General features: G+C 40.8%; 1 protein-coding gene across 4 annotated transcripts in view; it reads right to left on the reverse strand.

Annotated features, from left to right (window-relative positions):
• The window catches only part of LOC137281672 (sodium/hydrogen exchanger 1-like), a 42,620-nt gene extending 22,767 nt beyond the window's left edge, over positions 1 to 19,853 (reverse strand). Inside the window, exons 1-2 of one of the 4 annotated variants that reach the window (XM_067813064.1) lie at positions 19,702 to 19,853; positions 1,331 to 1,572 (exon numbers count right to left, since the gene is read on the reverse strand). The gene's annotated coding sequence lies outside the window, so the exon portion shown is untranslated. Of the gene's footprint in view, positions 1 to 1,047; positions 1,156 to 1,330; positions 1,573 to 11,246; positions 11,334 to 13,611; positions 13,662 to 19,701 lie in introns of those variants that run through there. The other 3 variants (XM_067813066.1, XM_067813065.1, XM_067813067.1) reach the window with 3 other exon arrangements.
• Between the last annotated feature and the right edge of the window lie 1,868 nt (positions 19,854 to 21,721).

Genomic DNA, 21,721 nt, shown 5'->3' on the forward strand with positions numbered 1-21,721 from the left:
TGCTATTACTCAAGAAAACGGAAAGGAAAAGCACGTTCAAGATCTAAAGACGGTTTAAGCATGTTTTGAAACAAGTTTTACTTGATCTGAAAAAACAAAAACTGTAGAAATAAGGATAAAAACGTTCACGTATACATTAAGAGAGACCATCTGAATACTCGCTAAACACCACAAACGTTTCTACATCACATGGCTGTAGAAACGCAATGGCAGTCGTTTAAGTTGAGCTGAAACAGTCCCTATAAAGGGTATTCAGTCTATGTACACGAACTACATAAGCCTACCTGACTCACTCCGTGCACATGTAGCACAAATAGAAATGCAGACCTCCTGAACATCCATATTACATAACAACCAACGGCGCGCTCATACTTAAAATGAACAAAATGTAGGCGTGCAGTGTATTTTTCCAGTGAGCATGGACGATATCATTTGTCAAGGAACAAACACACATGCATATTACAGGCTAAATAAATTGGACATTAAGTACGATGCTGTAACGCATTAATGATTGCATGCACCGATAATATGCTACTGTGGTAAAACATGCTTGCGCATTACATAACAGCACATAAAAAAGATATGTCTCAACGAAACAGGAAAGTTTAACAGTCTCTTTGATATGCACTCAATAATTGTCGTAATAAAAATATTGCTGTGTATAAATACATGCAGATAAGATTTTGTGTGTTACTTTCGTTGAATTCATGAATCCATGGTATTCAGTACAGTATTGGTGAATCATACTTACTTATTTATCATACGTAATAAACTACATTTTATATCTGTTACCTCCACCTTGCAGCAACGGTTCGTATACGTACTTTCATTACGTCCCTGTAATTTGTTGTCAGTAATCAAACAAAACTTAACACATAATTTGATTTGTACTTAATGTGCATCTTTCTGCAACAAAATCTAATGACTCAGATATGAAATAAATAATATGTTGAAACCACGAAGACTTACATATAATATACATCTCAATAATAATGAATATCCGCCTGAATTCACACGTACTAAAGATTCTGCAACATTTTTACTCACCGAGAAAATACGAAATCTTCACATCCAAATCACGTACTCTGATCAAAGGGAGACAAAGACAAGAGGATCTTTAAAACAACCCTGACACTTAGTTGCAGGGGGGTCCTTGGAGATGAGTCGGTGCCACAAAAGACTAGAAAAGTGTATAACCCTATCCGGCCTATCCCAGTAGATTACGCTAATGGGTATGTTAGCTGATCTGGGTGTTGCCATAAACACTGTCAAATGAACTGTATTTAATATCTCTAGGTGAGTGGAATGGCGAATGTATATATCCAGTTACCTGAATTTCAAGACTGACCAGTTCAGTGATTCATGACATGCTGCCGCTCTGACTTCGGGCGTTTGAAGAAGTCATGTGTGGATTTTCAGCGAAAAGTTTATGCAAGTTGTTCAAGTTTATTCAGGTGTGTTCAAATTCAAATACGACGAGGGCAGGTTGGAAAGAGTGTAGATTAGTGTGACCCTCCACATGTCATTTCGCTGCCTCCGTTAAAGGGACTCTTCCACCTCTGGTCATGGCAACTGTGGGGAAAAGAAACAAATGTCAATTTTAATATACAGACAGATTTGTGACGTCTACATTCCTATGTATCTATGAATATGTGTGATAGAACTAGTGGACTGAAACTGATTTTGTTTTGTTTTGTTTCTTTGTATAAAAAACTCAGCAATATTCCCGCTATATGGCAGCGGTCTGTACATACACGAATCATGATCTGACAATTTTGTTATCAAGAGTATGTATCGACGCCATTGGGATAAGATGACGTGTCAACCAAGTCAGCGAGTCTGACAGTCGTAACTCCCATACTTCAACACAGACTTATGACAGTCGTAACTCCCATACTTCAACACAGACTTATGACAGTCGTAACTCCCATACTTTAACACAGACTTATGACAGTCGTAACTCCCATACTTTAACACAGACTTATGACAGTCGTAACTCCCATACTTCAACACAGACTTACGACAGTCATAACTCCCATACTTTAACATAGACTTACGACAGTCGTAACTCCCATACTTTAACACAGACCTACGACAGTCGTAACTCCCATATTTTAACATTGACTTACGACAGTCGTAACTCCCATACTTCAACACAGACTTATGACAGTCGTAACTCCCATACTTCAACACAGACTTACGACAGTCGTAACTCCCATACTTTAACATAGACTTACGACAGTCGTAACTCCCATACTTTAACATTGACTTACGACAGTCGTAACTCCCATACTTCAACACAGACTTACGACAGTCGTAACTCCCATACTTCAACATAGACTTACGACAGTCGTAACCCCCATACTTCAACACAGACTTACGACAGTCGTAACTCCCATACTTCAACACAGACTTATGACAGTCGTAACTCCCATACTTTAACATAGACTTACGACAGTCGTAACTCCCATACTTTAACATAGACTTACGACAGTCGTAACTCCCATACTTTAACATAGACTTACGACAGTCATAACTCCCATACTTCAACATAGACTTACGACAGTCGTAACTCCCATACTTTAACATAGACGTACAACAGTCGTAACCCCCATACTTCAACATAGACTTACGACAGTCGTAACTCCCATACTTTAACATAGACTTACGACAGTCGTAACTCCCATACTTTAACATAGACGTACGACAGTCGTAACTCCCATACTTTAATACAGACTTACGACAGTCGTAACTCCCATACTTAAACATAGACTTAAGACAGTCGTAACTCCTATACTTTAACATAGACCTACGACAGTCGTAACTCCCATACTTTAACATAGACGTACGACAGTCGTAACCCCCATACTTTAACATAGACTTACGACAGTCGTAACTCCCATACTTTAATACAGACTTACGACAGTCGTAACTCCCATACTTTAACATAGACTTAAGACAGTCGTAACTCCCATACTTCAACACAGATTTACGACAGTCGTAACTCCCATACTTTAACACAGACTTATGACAGTCGTAACCCCCATACTTCAACATAGACGTACGACAGTCATAACCCCCATACTTTAACATAGACTTACGACAGTCGTAACTCCCATACTTTAACATAGACTTACGACAGCCGTAACTCCCATACTTTAACATAGACTTACGACAGTCGTAACTCCCATACTTTAACATAGACTTACGACAGTCGTAACCCCCATACTTTAACATTGACTTACGACAGTCGTAACCCCCATACTTTAACATAGACTTACGACAGCCGTAACTCCCATACTTTAACATAGACTTACGACAGCCGTAACTCCCATACTTTAACATAGACTTACGACAGTCGTAACCCCCATACTTTAACATAGACGTACGACAGTCGTAACTCCCATACTTTAACATAGACTTACGACAGTCGTAACCCCCATACTTTAACATAGACTTACGACAGTCGTAACTCCCATACTTAAACATAGACTTACGACAGCCGTAACTCCCATACTTTCACATAGACTTACGACAGTCGTAACTCCCATATTTTAACATAGACGTACGACAGTCGTAACTCCCATACTTTAACATAGACTTACGACAGTCGTAACCCCCATACTTTAACATAGACGTACGACAGTCGTAACTCCCATACTTAAACATAGACTTACGACAGCCGTAACTCCCATACTTTAACATAGACTTACGACAGCCGTAACTCCCATACTTTAACATAGACTTACGACAGTCGTAACCCCCATACTTTAACATAGACTTACGACAGTCGTAACCCCCATACTTTAACATAGACGTACGACAGTCGTAACTCCCATACTTTAACATAGACTTACGACAGTCGTAACCCCCATACTTTAACATAGGCTTACGACAGTCGTAACTCCCATACTTTAACATAGACTTACGACAGTCGCAACTCCCATACTTTAACATACGACAGTCGTAACTCCCATACTTTAACATAGACTTACGACAGCCGTAACTCCCATACTTTAACATAGACTTACGACAGTCGTAACTCCCATACTTTAACATAGACTTACGACAGTCGTAAACCCCATACTTTAACATAGACGTACGACAGTCGTAACCCCCATACTTTAACATAGACTTACGACAGTCGTAACTCCCATACTTTAACATAGACTTACGACAGTCGTAACCCCCATACTTTAACATAGACGTACGACAGTCGTAACTCCCATACTTTAACATAGACTTACGACAGTCGTAACCCCCATACTTTAACATAGACGTACGACAGTCGTAACTCCCATACTTTAACATAGACTTACGACAGCCGTAACTCCCATACTTTAACATAGACTTACGACAGTCGTAACCCCCATACTTTAACATAGACTTACGACAGCCGTAACTCCCATACTTTAACATAGACTTACGACAGTCGTAACCCCCATACTTTAACATAGACGTACGACAGTCGTAACTCCCATACTTTAACATAGACTTACGACAGTCGTAACCCCCATACTTTAACATAGACTTACGACAGTCGTAACTCCCATACTTTAACATAGACTTACGACAGTCGCAACTCCCATACTTTAACATAGACTTACGACAGTCGTAACTCCCATACTTTAACATAGACTTACGACAGTCGTAACCCCCATACTTTAACATAGACGTACGACAGTCGTAACTCCCATACTTTAACATAGACTTACGACAGTCGAGACGTACGACAGTCGTAACTCCCATACTTTAACATAGACTTACGACAGTCTCCCATACTTTAACATAGACTTACGACAGTCGTAACCCCCATACTTTAACATAGACGTACGACAGTCGTAACTCCCATACTTTAACATAGACTTACGACAGTCGTAACCCCCATACTTTAACATAGACTTACGACAGTCGTAACTCCCATACTTTAACATAGACTTACGACAGTCGCAACTCCCATACTTTAACATAGACTTACGACAGTCGTAACTCCCATACTTTAACATAGACTTACGACAGTCGTAACCCCCATACTTTAACATAGACGTACGACAGTCGTAACTCCCATACTTTAACATAGACTTACGACAGTCGTAACCCCCATACTTTAACATAGACTTACGACAGTCGTAACCCCCATACTTCAATATAGACGTACGACAGTCGCAACTCCCATACTTTAACATACGACAGTCGTAACGCCCATACTTTAACATAGACTTACGACAGCCGTAACTCCCATACTTTAACATAGACTTACGACAGCCGTAACTCCCATACTTTAACATAGACTTACGACAGTCGTAACCCCCATACTTTAACATAGACTTATGACAGTCGTAACTCCCATACTTTAACATAGACTTACGACAGTCGCAACTCCCATACTTTAACATACGACAGTCGTAACCCCCATACTTTAACATAGACTTACGACAGTCGTAACCCCCATACTTTAACATAGACTTACGACAGCCGTAACTCCCATACTTTAACATAGACTTACGACAGTCGTAACTCCCATACTTTAACATAGACTTACGACAGTCGTAACCCCCATACTTCAACATAGACTTACGACAGCCGTAACTCCCATACTTTAACATAGACTTACGACAGTCGTAACCCCCATACTTCAACATAGACTTACGACAGTCGTAACCCCCATACTTTAACATAGACGTACGACAGTCGTAACTCCCATACTTTAACATAGACTTACGACAGTCGTACCCCCCATACTTTAACATAGACTTACGACAGTCGTAACTCCCATACTTTAACATAGACTTACGACAGTCGCAACTCCCATACTTTAACATGCGACAGTCGTAACCCCCATACTTTAACATAGACTTACGACAGTCGTAACCCCCATACTTCAACATAGACGTACGACAGTCGCAACTCCCATACTTTAACATACGACAGTCGTAACGCCCATACTTTAACATAGACTTACGACAGCCGTAACTCCCATACTTAAACATAGACTTACGACAGCCGTAACTCCCATACTTTAACATAGACTTACGACAGTCGTAACCCCCATACTTTAACATAGACTTATGACAGTCGTAACTCCCATACTTTAACATAGACTTACGACAGTCGTAACTCCCATACTTTAACATACGACAGTCGTAACCCCCATACTTTAACATAGACTTACGACAGTCGTAACCCCCATACTTTAACATAGACTTACGACAGTCGCAACTCCCATACTTTAACATACGACAGTCGTAACTCCCATACTTTAACATAGACGTACGACAGTCGTAACTCCCATACTTTAACATAGACTTACGACAGTCGTACCCCCCATACTTTAACATAGACTTACGACAGTCGTAAACCCCATACTTTAACATAGACTTACGACAGTCGTAACCCCCATACTTTAACATAGACTTACGACAGTCGTAACTCCCATACTTTAACATAGACTTACGACAGTCGTAACCCCCATACTTTAACATAGACTTACGACAGTCGTAACTCCCATACTTTAACATAGACTTACGACAGCCGTAACTCCCATACTTTAACATAGACTTACGACAGTCGTAACCCCATACTTTAACATAGACTTACGACAGTCGTAACCCCCATACTTTAACATAGACGTACGACAGTCGTAACCCCCATACTTTAACATAGACTTACGACTGTTGTTGCGCAAAGATCGCTTTGGGGAACGGGTCTCAGGATAACATCCTGATGTATCAATTTCTCCAATAACAATGAAACAGCATGCATGTGACACATATGGTCTTTCCACCTGACTGGTAACACATGTGCAAGTTAACAATCTCTTTTGTCAAATATGTAAAACTGTAGATGGCGCAGGCTTCCATAAATATGAGAATTCAAATACTGTACCTGATGTGTTTTACCACTCTGTGATTTATACCATTGTTTGAAACTGAATGTTTCTATAGCAAAGTGATGTGAACTGACTGAGTCCGTTGGTATAAAGCAATAGGGCAACATGCCCAGTGAACAAGTCTGCTCTATAGGTCTTGTTGCACGTTCAGACTGGCTACTGTCTTCCTGGCTCAGAATCAACGGCTTAAACAATAACACGGCGTCGTTGTAAAAGTTTAGTTCAGGTTTATCGTCGCTTCGATCAACTTATATGATTAAATAGGCCACAAAGTCAAACTGAACAATCCAATTCACTCGTCTCTCATGACACACAATACAGCATTGGGGACATGTTTATGTTTGAACTGACCCAAGGGCATACAATCAAATATGGCGACCGAAAGACAATACAGTAAACACTGTTCAACCACTGATCCTTCGTGATCTCTCTTTACAATTCAGTGGAACATGCAATAGGAACTGGTTTAAACGATCGTTGCACTGTGAGTAGTCTCATTATTCTTTAAAAAAGGAGTGATGTGTACCAGTTTCAAAGGTACAACTTTGAGAGTTCCTTTATTTTGACATTTAATTTTGATCACAGAAATATTACCAAAACTTTGACTGTAATTTAAGCAGGGTAATAGCCTCGTATTAATTCCTTGAAAATAATGGAATAGAGAGTTACTCGCACATAACCCTCTACATAATAGAGCATTGCAATTACTGATGCGCTACAGCGGCTTTGTCAGATATCGATTTGAGGAAGCTGATCCAACTCACAGGTGCACAATGACATGAAGTCAAAGTTGGCCTATATTTTCCAAGCTCCTTTAACGCTAAGATAGTCGTACGTTAGTGTTTACTAGTATCATATCGCTAAGAGAGCATATCGCTAAGTTTTCAATGCTCAAATATAGGCCGATCTGCTGCCAGTGTTAATGGCAGCTGCTGTTAAACGCGTGTTACATGTGCTTTTAATTTTAAAGCACCTACAGTGTGATGATAAGAATCCAAATCACAACACTGGGATAAGTGGTACATTATGATTAATCAAGTTTACAGGTGACTGTATTCAAAGATCGATGCTTGTGGTTGGTAAGTTGTACAAAAATAATATTATACAAGAATGTGGAACATATACACAAACTTAAGCACCTCTGGGATAAATAACAATCACATTAGCCCGATCTTAACCTTTTGGGGTGTATCTATGACATTATTGGTCGTCGTATGCAGCAAGAGGATCCTTTTGTCCAGAACCTGGCCTAATTGGAGGCTCCTTTACAGGCGGAATGGTGTAGACTGCCCCCTTGAGAGGATCATGAGGCTTACGGGGTATGAGGAGGAGAGTGCTGGCTGTCATACAGGCATATAAATGTTACACTAGTATTGACCTTGAATCGTGTAAAACACGCAACGTGACATTTTGAATGTTCACATTCACTAATAAACTCAACATTAAACATTCCAGGGCAATACTTGTACAGACATGGCCTTTAAGGGAAATTAGCGGGGATTTTATCAAATGGCCAATTATGAAATCCAATCATTTTGCCTTTTTTAAGAGGCAAAAGATCATAAGGGTAATGAAAACTCATGTTTTCCATTTGGACCCGCATTTCTAGTAACGTATACCTGGAATTGAACGGACCTATTTGTATTATGACAATGAAATGGCGGGACAAAGCGCCAGTACTGTTCAGATATCGGAACTCAATCAAATGATAAAATCAATGATGTTCAGTTTCTGTTGCTCTTGGGTTTACTTAGATGGAATCTATAAGTTAGGAGTTATGATCGTCACAGCTCCTTGCACATGCTATGAATATGATTGTCAGCTGAACGTATGTATCAAATGCTTGCCGAGGAATTTCGTTCAGATATAGCAATCTAGAGTACTTGCATCATCACAAATTCGTGTCACGATAGTTTACACACCGATTTAGAAATAATCGAAATGTATCTGTGTAAGTAAGACTGAATTCATTAACACAATATATACCCATCTAATGTTTTTGTTTTGGAGGAACTTTAATATTAAATTGGAGAGAAACCAACTTGACAGATGTGATTGTTTCATACTATCATTTACAGATGCTTACATAATGGAAAATGTTTCCCTGCTTGATAGCAGTTGAACGTTAGGTAATTATCAGAGCGTCAAGGTGAAGGTCAAACAGTGTCACAGCTTTGTCATGATCTGACATCGATTCACGCGAACCTCAACACACATATACGGCTATAGATGTGGTACACGCGTGACACACGTGTTCCTTGATCCATGGAGCTGTTTATGGCACACAGGGACCACAAGTACAGTTACGAGTGTGTCTTCAGCTGTATCAGGTCATTTGTCGAACGTGAGAGCAAAGACGAATTGATGTTATTGAGAGCAATATGTGAAATGCTGGACTACCAAACTAACAATATCTGCCAGTGTGTATCGCTGGAAACAAGAGTGCTCCCATTTTAGCCGATCTGCCCTCTTGGGCATAGAAACAGAAAATTCCTATCAGAATGGGAAACTCAAAGTAAGGTTATTTGACGTTTGAAACCACATATCACCCAGTAACCACCAAAGAACCTTTCATTTACCCCCAGACTAGAAAATAGGCAACTCTACGATGGTCGCATCAGTTCCAAATATTGGGATCTATTGACAACGGGTATGTTCTTAGCCCAGATTGTAAGAGTGTCATTCGACTCATGCTCAGAGGCTGTTTGATCAAGGTTACAACATTCAAGGCCTTGACCCTGCTTTCAAAAACATATGGTAGATATGTGGAGGACATAATTAAACGCATCAGTGACAAAAACGATGTCTGATTTAGTAAACAATTTTGTTTTGATCTGTATGTTTTGATCTGTGATTTTCCTACTCCACAATAGCCTTGCCTTTGCGTGTGTTTGTGTCGAGTGACACGGGAGAGCCAGGATCCGCTTACTTCTTCACCAACACATGGTACTAAGATCATGTCCATTGACACAGTCAGAACCAATCAACGAACTCTGCTTTCAGAATAAATTTTGTCACAATTGCTTTCGTCTCTTTATTGAGGTGAAAATCTGGTTAACACCTAACATGTATTCTCTGAAATGGACACATTTTACTGAAAGAATACCGGTTGCTTAATGCTGTTCATGCAAGCAGCCCAGAGACGTTCATCATTTTCAGACACACCGGTAGACTTGCCACATATTCTCGATTTACTGCTATTGATGAATGAATTTGTGTTTTGTCTATGTGACAGACTGGATAAACTAAGACAGAATATTAATGCAAGAGCATTGATATCGTGTCCTATTTCACTCTTGACGCCACATGTCGCGGTGTAACTCAGACCTCCAGCAGGCGTATGTTTGACTACATTCCCTGAGATTGTTTCAGTGCAATGTTCAGTATTGGTAATTTATGATGAGGTAACAGGTGTTTCAGATATGGTGTCAACAACCGCATATGTGTCACGGTCACTTGAGATAAGATTAAAGAAACAAAATTCTGGGTTGTTATTTAACAACGTGGAACGTGGTGTGAGGAAAGGAAAACCAAGTTCTGTGGATAGTCAGCTTCTTTATGGAATGTTAGTTAACAACGTGGAGACAATAGATTTCTTGAAATAGGCTTTAGGGAGCACTAGCCGAATATCCGTTGAAAATGAAAAAAGGTTTTCATGGATCATACTGGAAATTTAAGTGAACCATTGTTGCATACCTTTATTCCAACCGAAATGAAACCGTTGGGACTTTTGGGGACTCCTGAGAAAAAGAGTTCTCATGGTTCAAACTGGACATTGGTGTGCCCGCTAACGAAATGATTCTGCAAATGACCAGGTATTTCTGACTGACAGTATTCACAAAGCTTGAAGGACTTATAACAGATTCTTACAAAAGATTGTCAGTATGTTTTGTGTGGATTCGAGGTCTGACTATTCCTAGAAGGACATACAGGTAAGACGCCATCTTGCTCTAGTATCACCATAGTCGTGTGTGTGTGTGTGTTTGTGTGTTTGTGTGTTTGTGTGTGTGGCGGGGGTGGGGTGTTGACGTAAACTATGACGACGTTTAAGAAATCGTTTTCGTGGAGTACTAGGAAGCTGTGCATTGAGCGCTGACAACAACACATGTCTAACTTCAAGATTCCATTTAGGTACACTAATGAGCAATACAAACTAAACATCTCCACTGATTATATGTTGTGGTTGCATTTCAAAACATGACTAGTATTGGCGGTTTGTCCCGCCGGTTCATTTTCATAACAAATTTCCGTCAGTTGCAAGTATAACATAAATGCGGGTGCAAGAGACGTGATGAATGAACGACATACAACATTTCTTAACACTGAAGTGGACATTCAAACTGAATTGTGAACTCACAGATACGTGGTTGATCTGCAGCTAAGCGGGCCATGGCCGAATGACTCCTCTGCGTAGTGATACCTTAGCGCCGCCTCAGTCTAATTTGCATGTCTTGTGACCGGACTATGTTTTGTTTTGTTTACAAACAAACGCAGTCTTTCGATGTACTCTTCATGTTGTTCCCTGATATTCAACGTCAGCTCCAACAGTGAGGTAAATCATAGTACATATATTTAAACTTTATTGTATTGCAAGCTCTGTTGGGCACCGATTTCAGGTACGCATAAGCAAACAGTTTGTCAGTTTGAGAGATAATCTGACAGTGAAAGGAAATAATTCTTTCACAAATATAACACAGTTTATAACATATGAATAACTTTCGAAGTGTCTAATACATGAACACCTTTTGAAGTTTCTAACACAAAAACGCATTTTGAAGTGACCCGTGAAGGTCTAGGGGTAGACTAGGCCTTCAGCAACTCATGCTTGCCATACAAGGCTACTATGCCTGTCGTACGAGGCGGCAAATGGGATCAGGTGGTCAGATTTGCTGACTCGGTTGACACATGTCATCTGTTCCCAATTGCGCAGATCGATGCTCATGTTGTTGATCACTGGAGTGTCTGGTCCAAGCTCGATTATTTACAGACCGCCTCGAAATAGCTGGAATATTGTTGGGTGTGGTGTAAAACTAAATTCACTCATTCACTCGTTACACTTTACGGCGAATAAAAAGATTCTGTTGAATGCTACAACAAATGAATCTAGACAAAATACAGAAATCAGTATGAAAGGAGACTAAAGATATAGCAATAATATCAGACTTTATTACCTTCCTTGAGGAATGTATCCCTCAATATCCACATAAAGGAACAGTATGTGATTCATCTGCATCTTACAAAGAATCCTGTTCCATTTCATGTGTCTAATGAGAGAAAAGGTTATATAACTAAAGTCATAAATAGTGATAGTTTCTCAACTGGTCACGTGAATGTTTCATATTTGTTCACATAACCCACCTAATAAATACTTGCATTAGTCCACCATTTTTAATCAAGTCATCAAGTTAACCAGCAATGAGCAATCAGCATATTGGCGATTAATCCTTTGTAGGAAGGCCGTTGTTTTTACACAGTGGGGTGTTTCCTTTTGAGTGCAGGTATTGTCTGGGGATTAATCGTACTAATCCTTAGGGATCAACGATAAAGTATTAACGAAAATGTAAGCATGCCATCAAATAACCAGAAACGGTAAAGTTAATCACATTTTGTTTATTGCATATAACACCCGCAAATATAATAAACTTTCAAGGGACTCGTCAAAATTGTTTACTTATCAGATTTTTTACTTATCCAAAATTATCAATATCTGCAAATGACAGAGTAACGGACAAGATCTGTAAGAAATATAACATGTTTTATTGCACCGGTCTACTCACTGATACTCCCAAGCTACATATAACAATGAACAACTCACCAGGGCTGGCCTCCAGTTGTCAGTGTATTGTAAACTGCCTACGCCAGAGCAAGCTGTAAGTAGGATATTTATTTACCTGGAGATCCCTAGTTATGAGGTGATCGCTAATTTAGTTATCAGGTCTCGTTTGGACAGTAATTTACTTCCAGGGACCATGTAAAAACGTTTACTTAAGCGGTATTGTTTACTTATCCAATTGTAGTTAACAGGACTCAAATAGTGATGATTAATGAAGAAATTTGCCGGGACCAAAGAATATAGTGTTTACTTATCCGATATGTTTAGTTAAGCGGTTTTTACTTAGGCGGTTTCCACTGTACGTGAATATGAACCATTTGATAAATATGGTCACATTTTAAAGTTATTACAGAGTTATTATCATCAGGATAGATATGAGTTAAATGTCATTTATTACACGTTACATTATTTTTACAGACAGGCAGTATTTATTTAGAGAGGCCTTCACAAATAATACAATATACTGAATATGTCTGTCTGATCTGTGTTCAAAGTGGCTAGTGAGTGAACTTGATGCTGAGTGAACGCCACTTACTTGAACAGACTAAAATTGTGCAAGCACTGGACTGTTATCCGCTTTTAGACAATTAAAGTGCAGGTGAAAAAAGCATACACCTACATAGGATGGCAAAGCCACATTAACTCGGTGCGCCTGGTAGGCTGCAAGAGTTGTATGTGACGCAATGATCGAGGGGAAAACAAAAGCGCCCTTGAGTAGTTGAACTGGATATCGGCGCTATACAAATGTCAAGTATATATACACAGCATTTTACAAAAGAATGCCTTTCTGGGACGGTAACGTTTTCGTCAATTGAAGCACAAAGCAAATGGTTGATATTTAACCAGGAGGAGTTATTTGATGAGAGAGGACATAATAAATACAACCCACCGAAACGTGATCCATCTTGAGTTAAACGCCACATTGCTTATGATCTTCTCGGCTTCTCGGAATGTTACAGTGGTTTGAAATAAATCCCTTCCGTTTGTAAAAACATTCAGTCGTGGCATATATGCGGGTACTCAATTCAAATAAATAACCTGCCAATGATATGTATGTATATATGTAACAATACGCGGTATGATCTTGTCAACTCTACGACGCGTACCTTGATATAAAGTAGTGTCCTTATATTGAAGCCGTACAAGTGGGACTGTTAAGACTTGACTTGCTTGGTTGAACATTTATTCAGTTGTCTGAGATCACGATTCTATATTATACTCCTGTAGTTATTAGCCGAGCGAGGCTATGTGGGTTGACAGCCAAGACACAGCATATAGGACAATGTCTGTCTGACCCTATCTCCTACAGGAAATCTAATTGATTCTGTTCTGTTCGTTACCAGATTTTTGTCATCAATAGTCGATGGCGCGTGATCGGACGATAACACAAATGGCGGATTCTGTGTCCTGGTTTGTTGTGGAAAACCGCTCTCAGCAATATTCCAGTTATTTGGCAGCGATCTGTAAATAATCGAGTCTGAACCAGACAACCCAGTGATCAACGGTATGAGCATCGATTGCGCCATTAGGAACCGATGACATGTGTCAACCAAGTCAGCGAGCCTGACCACCCGATCCCGTTAGTCGCCTCGTACGACAAGCATAGTCGCTTTTTATGGCAAACATGGGTTGCTGAAGGCCTATTCTATCCCGGGACTTCATGGGTCCAGCAATATTCCAGCTATATGGCGCAGTATGTAAATAATCGAGTCTGTGATCAACACTACGATTACGTGTGTCATTTACGTCAGAGATCCAGACCATCCGATTCCGTTAATCGAACCTTACACCAAGCATGAGCTTCTGAAGACCATTTCTAACCTGGATCTTCACGGGTCTTCAGCTCTCCAAATAAGTTTGGAGCAGACAATCCAAGACTGACGTCACAAACACTGGTTTACACAGCTGGAGCTTGATGACATCAACCAAGACAGCAAGACTTGTAACCCTATTCTGTCATCCGCATTACAAGCATGGGTTGCCGAGGAATAATCCAACCCGGATTTTCACGGGGTAAGGAACATTTCATTGAAATAAGCCTTTTCATGAATAATGCTTCTTTGAATATCAACAACTATGAAGTGAAACCCGAGAAGGAATAATGTGCACGATTGCATAACCTGCTTCAAGGACGCATTTGGACGATTATTCTATGTTGCGTTATATATAGGATTTATTGTTACACACAGTTAAAACTCGTCACGCAGAAGTCTGCTGTTTAACAGTAAACAGGGCAGTATGCCAGCTTTGTGGCGGCAGTCTGTAAATAATCGAGCCTGGACGAGATAATCCAGCGATCAACAGCATGAGCGTCTTGGCAATTAAGATACGATATGTGTCAACCAGGTGAGCAAGTCTGATCACCCGACCCTGATAGTGGTCTTATTGCCTGAAGCAGCGTAAAAACAACTTAACTCACTTCCACTACGAACCTCAAAATGATGTGCACTCTAAACAGCACGCTGCTCACTCTTTAGCTCCAACGATAACTCCAATAATTAATTATAATTAGCTTTAATTATGAAAACCAGACCAATCTGGATACACTGACAAGCTAGTCAGTGAGTCTGACCGCTCGAGCCTGTTGTAAGTCGTCTTTTAAGGCAAACATGGCTTACTGAAGATCCATTCAAAGCCCTGATCTTCACAAGTGTACTTGGAGGTATAATATCATTGATGCTGCTTGGTAAACGTGTAGGATGTTGGCAAAGTAAATGTAAAATCCTGGAGCGAGAAAAGGGGCATAACTCTACAGGCAAAACACTGATCAACGTGTGTCGGAGCTTCAAAGGGGCATAACTCTACACTACGCCTGCAGTAAACACACTTTTAACAAAAAGGATTGTATGATTTAGCACTTAACGAACAACGCTTACAAAGTACTAAAGCTTTGTCTCTTAGAGTTACAACCGTATACGTGTAGTTATGTATGTCTCCGAATCTTAAATAAACCGCCTCCATGGTGTAGTGGTTAGAGCGACCGTTCGCAGAGAGAAAGGTCACGGGTTGGATCCCCGACAGCGTTACCCATAGACGGTAAAATACGGTACTTTTTAGTCCCTTCCTGGCGCTCTTCCTCACTGGGTACAAGGACTGTTCGGCTCGCAGTCAGTATAATGAGTCTCAGTGGGGTATTCATGGTTAACGGTGGCACGGCTTCTTCAGGAAGCTTGCACTATAACACCAGCTGAAGTCTAGGCTAGTACAAGCAGCCACACCTACACAAACATGCATGTCATCATATGAGCAAAATATTGCAAAGAGCGACGTTAAACCCCATTTCACAACTCTTCACTTAACCTTAAACACTTTGTGGATGTTGAAAATCTCATATTATCCTGAATAAAATCGAGAAGGTCCACATGAGCAGGTTTTTTTCATTAACTGGACCAATTTAACTTATCTCGATAAACCTACATTTAAGTTATGAGCAATCTTCATTTTTCTTGAGAAGAGAGCAGATGGACCGTGTAACCAGGCCAGCTGACATCAATTACTGCATCAGTCAAGCGAGACGAACAGCAAATGATATAGGACATGTAAAGTATCGTTTCATTGACTTGAACAAGAACCTGGGTCTTACCGTACCTGTTAACCCCTGAACATCAACTGTGAAATTGTATAATTATATAAGAGATCTTATTTTTCAGCTGCCTCCGTCTGTTCATGCATTTGAATATTTAGTCCGCGTCCCGAAACCCATCAAACCAAAATAATCACATTGCGCAAGGGCACATCAATAGCCTTCGCTGGGTCACCCACGCACCAGATCTTGTTGGCGTAAAAGGCGACTAACCGCATCGGACTCATGTCAGACTCACTGACTTGGTTGATCAATGCTGATGATGTCACTCACTGGATTGACTGATCGATTATTTGTAGACCGCCTATAAAACGCTCAACTAAACACACAACAGTCATGCATTCGTCTGCATCTTTTCAGCTGTGTTTCAGTTGGAAGATATGCTTCGAGAACCAATGTTGAAAAGAAAGACATTTAATATATATACAATGCCTGCTAAATATTGAGTGAGTGAGTTCAGTTTTACGCCGCAAAATTCCATTCATATGGCGGCGGTCTGTAAATAATCAAGTCTGCACCAGACAATCCAGTGATCAACAACATGAGCATCGACCTGCTCAACTGGGAACCGATAATATGTGTCAACCAAGTCAGCGAGCCTGACCACCCGATCCCGTAAGTCGCCTCTTACGACAAGCTTAGTCGCCTTTTATGGCAAGCATAGGTGGCTGAAGGCTTATCCTACCCCAGGACCTTCACGGGTCACTAAATAATGAATCTCTTATAATGCATTTCTTCCTCAGGTGGCATTTGGAAGCTGGTATGATGAAGAGAGGCACTTCTTTATAGCCAGAAAACCTCTGTATAGCAATGGATGTGATGTTTCCATGAAGATGCTAACACCGATAATGGTAGTAGGATCTTCACAGAAACCTCTCACCTGCAATAAAGAAGTTTTCTATCCATAAAAAGCGTTTCTCTCTATCATGCATTATTGTCACATATAGGATAAAACGCGCTTGAATTTATACGTATTACTAATATCGTTCTGTGAGCCACACATATTATCAACAACACCTTGACATGCACGTAGATGTAGTGTGACTGTTTCACGGGATTATCTCGACGAGATACACTTAGTGCATTTAGAGCATACCTTCAGTTTGTGTTTGAAATAACCGCACTGTACAAACATTCACATGTGAAAGCTCTGTAAGCCTAACGTTTACTTTATAACAGTTTGCATTACGTTTTCAATATGCAATCCACTGCTGTCTGAAACAAAGTGACGTTACTGAATCATTTATGATCAGTTTTGCAGGATGCCAAAACACGATCTGATGACCTTTGAGAGGTAACATCAAGTGTCTCCACAATCAAGCTCCCTCAACATCTCACCAGCATGATAACCAGATATCAGCCTGTGAGATCTCCTCGATTCTCTCACCTGTTTCTCGTTTAGCCACCTGCATTTAAACCCAGTCGCATCACCAGCCGTTGTTTTATGTAATGAAACGTGGATAAACAATTGAAGAATCTCACCACAAACCATTTGTGGATACCATCTGAGGGCGAACAGAGATACGACCCCACTCTGTGTTGTGCCAGGGCAAACCATCGCTCCATGATTCACCACAACATGGCTTTGAAGCCACCTTCAAACCAGGACAACACAACACGACATGTACATTGGGGGCGGTGGGGTAGCGTAGCGGTTAAAGCGTTCGCTCGTCACGCCGCAGACCTGGGGTTGATGCTCCACATGGGCACAGTTTGGAAGCCCATCTGTGGAGTCCCCCGAAAACACAATCTGACGACCGTTAGCGTTCGAGACTTGCCAGGTGCCTCCACAATCAAGAACCTCAGAATCCCTTCAGCATGACAAACAGATATCAGATCTCTTCGATCCTGTCACGTCCTTCACACACCTGCACTATAACTCACTCGCATCATCATGTCAGACAGTATTGAGGCTGCCTGCTAAATAACTATGTAACTAAATAATCACCGTGTCTGCGGTTATTATTTTATGGCCAGTCATATAGCGCTATGGTCCATCCCGCCTGCATACTCAAAGCGCTCCTTTCTTTTCCCTCAATCATTTGATGTCAGTCTCAGCGGCACAACATATTACCAATCTCAACTCCCTGGGGATCATCCGACTCTTGCGGCTACTTGGCGCACTGAGTTAATGTGGCTTAACGAGGTACCCGTTCACAGCTAGGTGGGCTGGGGCACGTAGTCACAGAACCTTGTCCAAGTTTTACTGCACGTTTCCAGTTCAATGTAATTTCCTAATCAGCTTCCGTTTAATAACACAACAGTTTTCCATGTACATTTGTCTACAGCGAACAGGCCTGTGACGATTATGTAATTTCTTCAATTCAATTTCTTTCCGATTAATGACAATAATGTTACCGAAGATTATAACGAACAACTTGTAAGGATTATATATTTCTTGATAAGTTTCCGAGTAATAACAATACTGATACTACAACAAACGTGCTCATAAAGAGCTGATGGTGCCAAAGTGTGTGAGTGAGTTTAGTTTTACGCCACACTCAGCAATATCCCAGCCATATGGCGGCGATCTGTAAATAATCGAGTCTGGACCAGTCAATCCAGTGATCAACAACATGAACACCGATCTGCGCAATTGGGAACCGATGACATGTCAACCAAATCAGCGAGCCTGACCACCCGATCCCATTAGTCGCCTCTTACGACAAGCACAGTCGCCTTTCATGGCAAGCATGGATTGCTGAGGGCCTATTCTACCAGGGACCTTCACGGGTCGATGGTTCTAAAGAAGTGTTTTGTTTGTTCTGAACACTTGCTGCATATTTTACCTGAAATTCGTATCGTCAGCTACTGTTATAAAAGATTAAAATAAGCCGTCCACATGACATTCGTGGTAAAAAGTAGTTTGCTGTAATGATGATGACGACGACAACGACAACGATGACGACGACAACGATGATGATGGTGATGGTCCACTGGAAAAGCGCTTTACTCAACACGCTCTTAGAGGACATACAAATAACCAGTTAAGTCTACAATATTGAGACTGAAAAGTATTTATCGTCTCTTAAAGATCCACTGTTGAATAAACTTTCAGCTTGCGTTTGAGTTATTTCATTCGATCACAGCAAAAAGTAATTCCGAGTTGCATAAATAAATAAATGAATGAATGAATGAACCCTGAAACAAATGTCCTTTATCGGGATTTATTACAAATTGAAAATATGTTATGTCTCCATCATGTCATGGAAAATTACATGATTAAATCTCAGGTAATTTGCAGCTCTGGACAACAGCGTTTTCGGTCGTCAAAATCTGACGCATATGTGTGTTATCATCTGTTTAGTAACAAAAGGCAGATCTGTCAGCTGCTAACAGTCCGGTTTCTGAGAACGATAAAGAAGGTGGCAAGGCATGGAGGGGTATTACGCTCACCTGTACACTGTTTCAGGTTCCTTCTCCTCGTTGTAACACATGGGCAGGCGTATTACACTCCACTCACATCTCCTTGTGATTCATATCTTCGTTCAGGCTTGATATATGTGGCTTCAGAAACAGCTGAATCATACCTACCTACCATGGCTATTGAATTTGCACAAAACCTCACGCAATGAACATCCTGGTTCGTTTCTAGCGTACAGCATGTCTGTAGTAATATGATAGAAGTGTAACACCCCGTCGACGGGGCACTAGAAACAGCAATTACAGTACATCACGTTTTTGTCATCGTCATCGTCATGAGTAACGCTGACGAAAAAAAACTGCAACTGCGTAAATTGAATTTCTGCTATTTGTGTTTCACTTCAGCGCCGAGTGAATGAACTTGGCTTTAGGATGCTTTTAATTCTGCAATATCATCGCGACGGACACCAGACATGAGTTTCACACACTGTACTCATTTCGGGAATCGAACCCGAGTCCTGGGTTTTACGTCGAATGTTCAACGACTGAATAACGCTTTGCTAGTGTGAGTGAGTGAGCTTAGTTTTACGCCGCACTCAGCAATATTCAAGCCATATGGCGGCGGTCTGTAAATAGTCGAGTCTGGACCAGACAATCCAGTGACCAACAGCATGAGCATCCATCTGCGCGAATGGGAACCGATGACATGTGTCAAACAAGTCAGCGAACCTGACCACCCGATCCCTCTTACGACAAGTATAGTTGCCTTTTATGGCAAGCATGGGTTGTTGAAGGCAATCTGTTGTTCTACCCCGATCTCCGGGGTTCATATTATACACTTTGGCGATATCACTCAATAATTCATAGTTAGCTGATAGTTTATAGCTGATAGTTTATGATATCGCACTGTGACAATCACTGGATTATCTGGTCCAGATTCGATTTGCCTATAAACAACATCGTACAGCTGTAACACTACTACAGCAAATATATACTCATTATATAGTGTCAGTAGTGCAGTCAACTCTGCTTGCAGCAGAAATTTCTTATGAATATGAAAATGGTTTTGTCGCTTTCGTTTACGGATCTCTTGCAGTCTATGTCTTTCAGTTCATCTCCATGACAGTTAAGACCATACAACTGGCATCTCAATGGAACCTAAATCAGAAAAGCCCTAAATGAAATACATCACCATGGTCCTTTCTGAATGAAGAGTGTTTTTCTCTTCTGCAAAGAGATGTGCTCTTTCTACATTCATTCAGAGTAAGGACTTCGATTTCCGGGTTAGATCTTCAATAACACGTGCTTGTTGTAAAAGGCGAGTAATGGGATCGTGTGGTCAGGCTCGCTGACACATTCCGTCGGATCCCAGTCGCGTAGATGGATGCTCATGTTATTGATCATTGGTATCTCCAGGCGTAATTATTTACAGACGGCCAGCATATGGCTGGAATATGGCTGTGTGTGACCTACATCTAACCACACTCACTCACTCCAACAACATGGGTTATTTTCGTGTGCAAATTAGGCATGCGTTACAATGTGTTTTGGACGATTTTACTTTCATTATGTTTGCCACAAAAAGTGACTGCACGTGAAGACTAGCCAATAATTTACAGAACACATCTTCCTTTCGTTTTCACAGCTGCATTTGTTGGACCCGTGAAGGTCCAGGGGTAGAATAGGCCTTCGGCAACCCATGCTTGCCATAAAAGGCTACTATGCTTGTCGTAAGAGGCGACTAACGGGATCGGGTGGTCAGGCTCGCTGACTTGGTTGACACATGTCATCGGTTCCCAATTGCCCGGATCGGTGCTCATGTTGCTGATCACTGAATTGTCTTGTCCAGACTCGATTATTTACAGACCGCCGCCATATAGCTGGAATATTGCTGAGTGCGGCGTAAAACTAAACTCACTCACTCACTGCATTTGTTGTCTTCTAGTTACTTGATATCGACTGAACACAGAAAGAAACACATTATGTCCAGCATAAAATTAAATTTCCCCAATTTCATATTTACAGATGTTTATTCAGTAGTATTTGGGCCATA

The sequence above is a fragment of the Haliotis asinina genome, chromosome 4 (genome assembly GCF_037392515.1).
Source record: "Haliotis asinina isolate JCU_RB_2024 chromosome 4, JCU_Hal_asi_v2, whole genome shotgun sequence".
In the NCBI taxonomy this organism is placed as follows: domain Eukaryota; kingdom Metazoa; phylum Mollusca; class Gastropoda; order Lepetellida; family Haliotidae; genus Haliotis; species Haliotis asinina.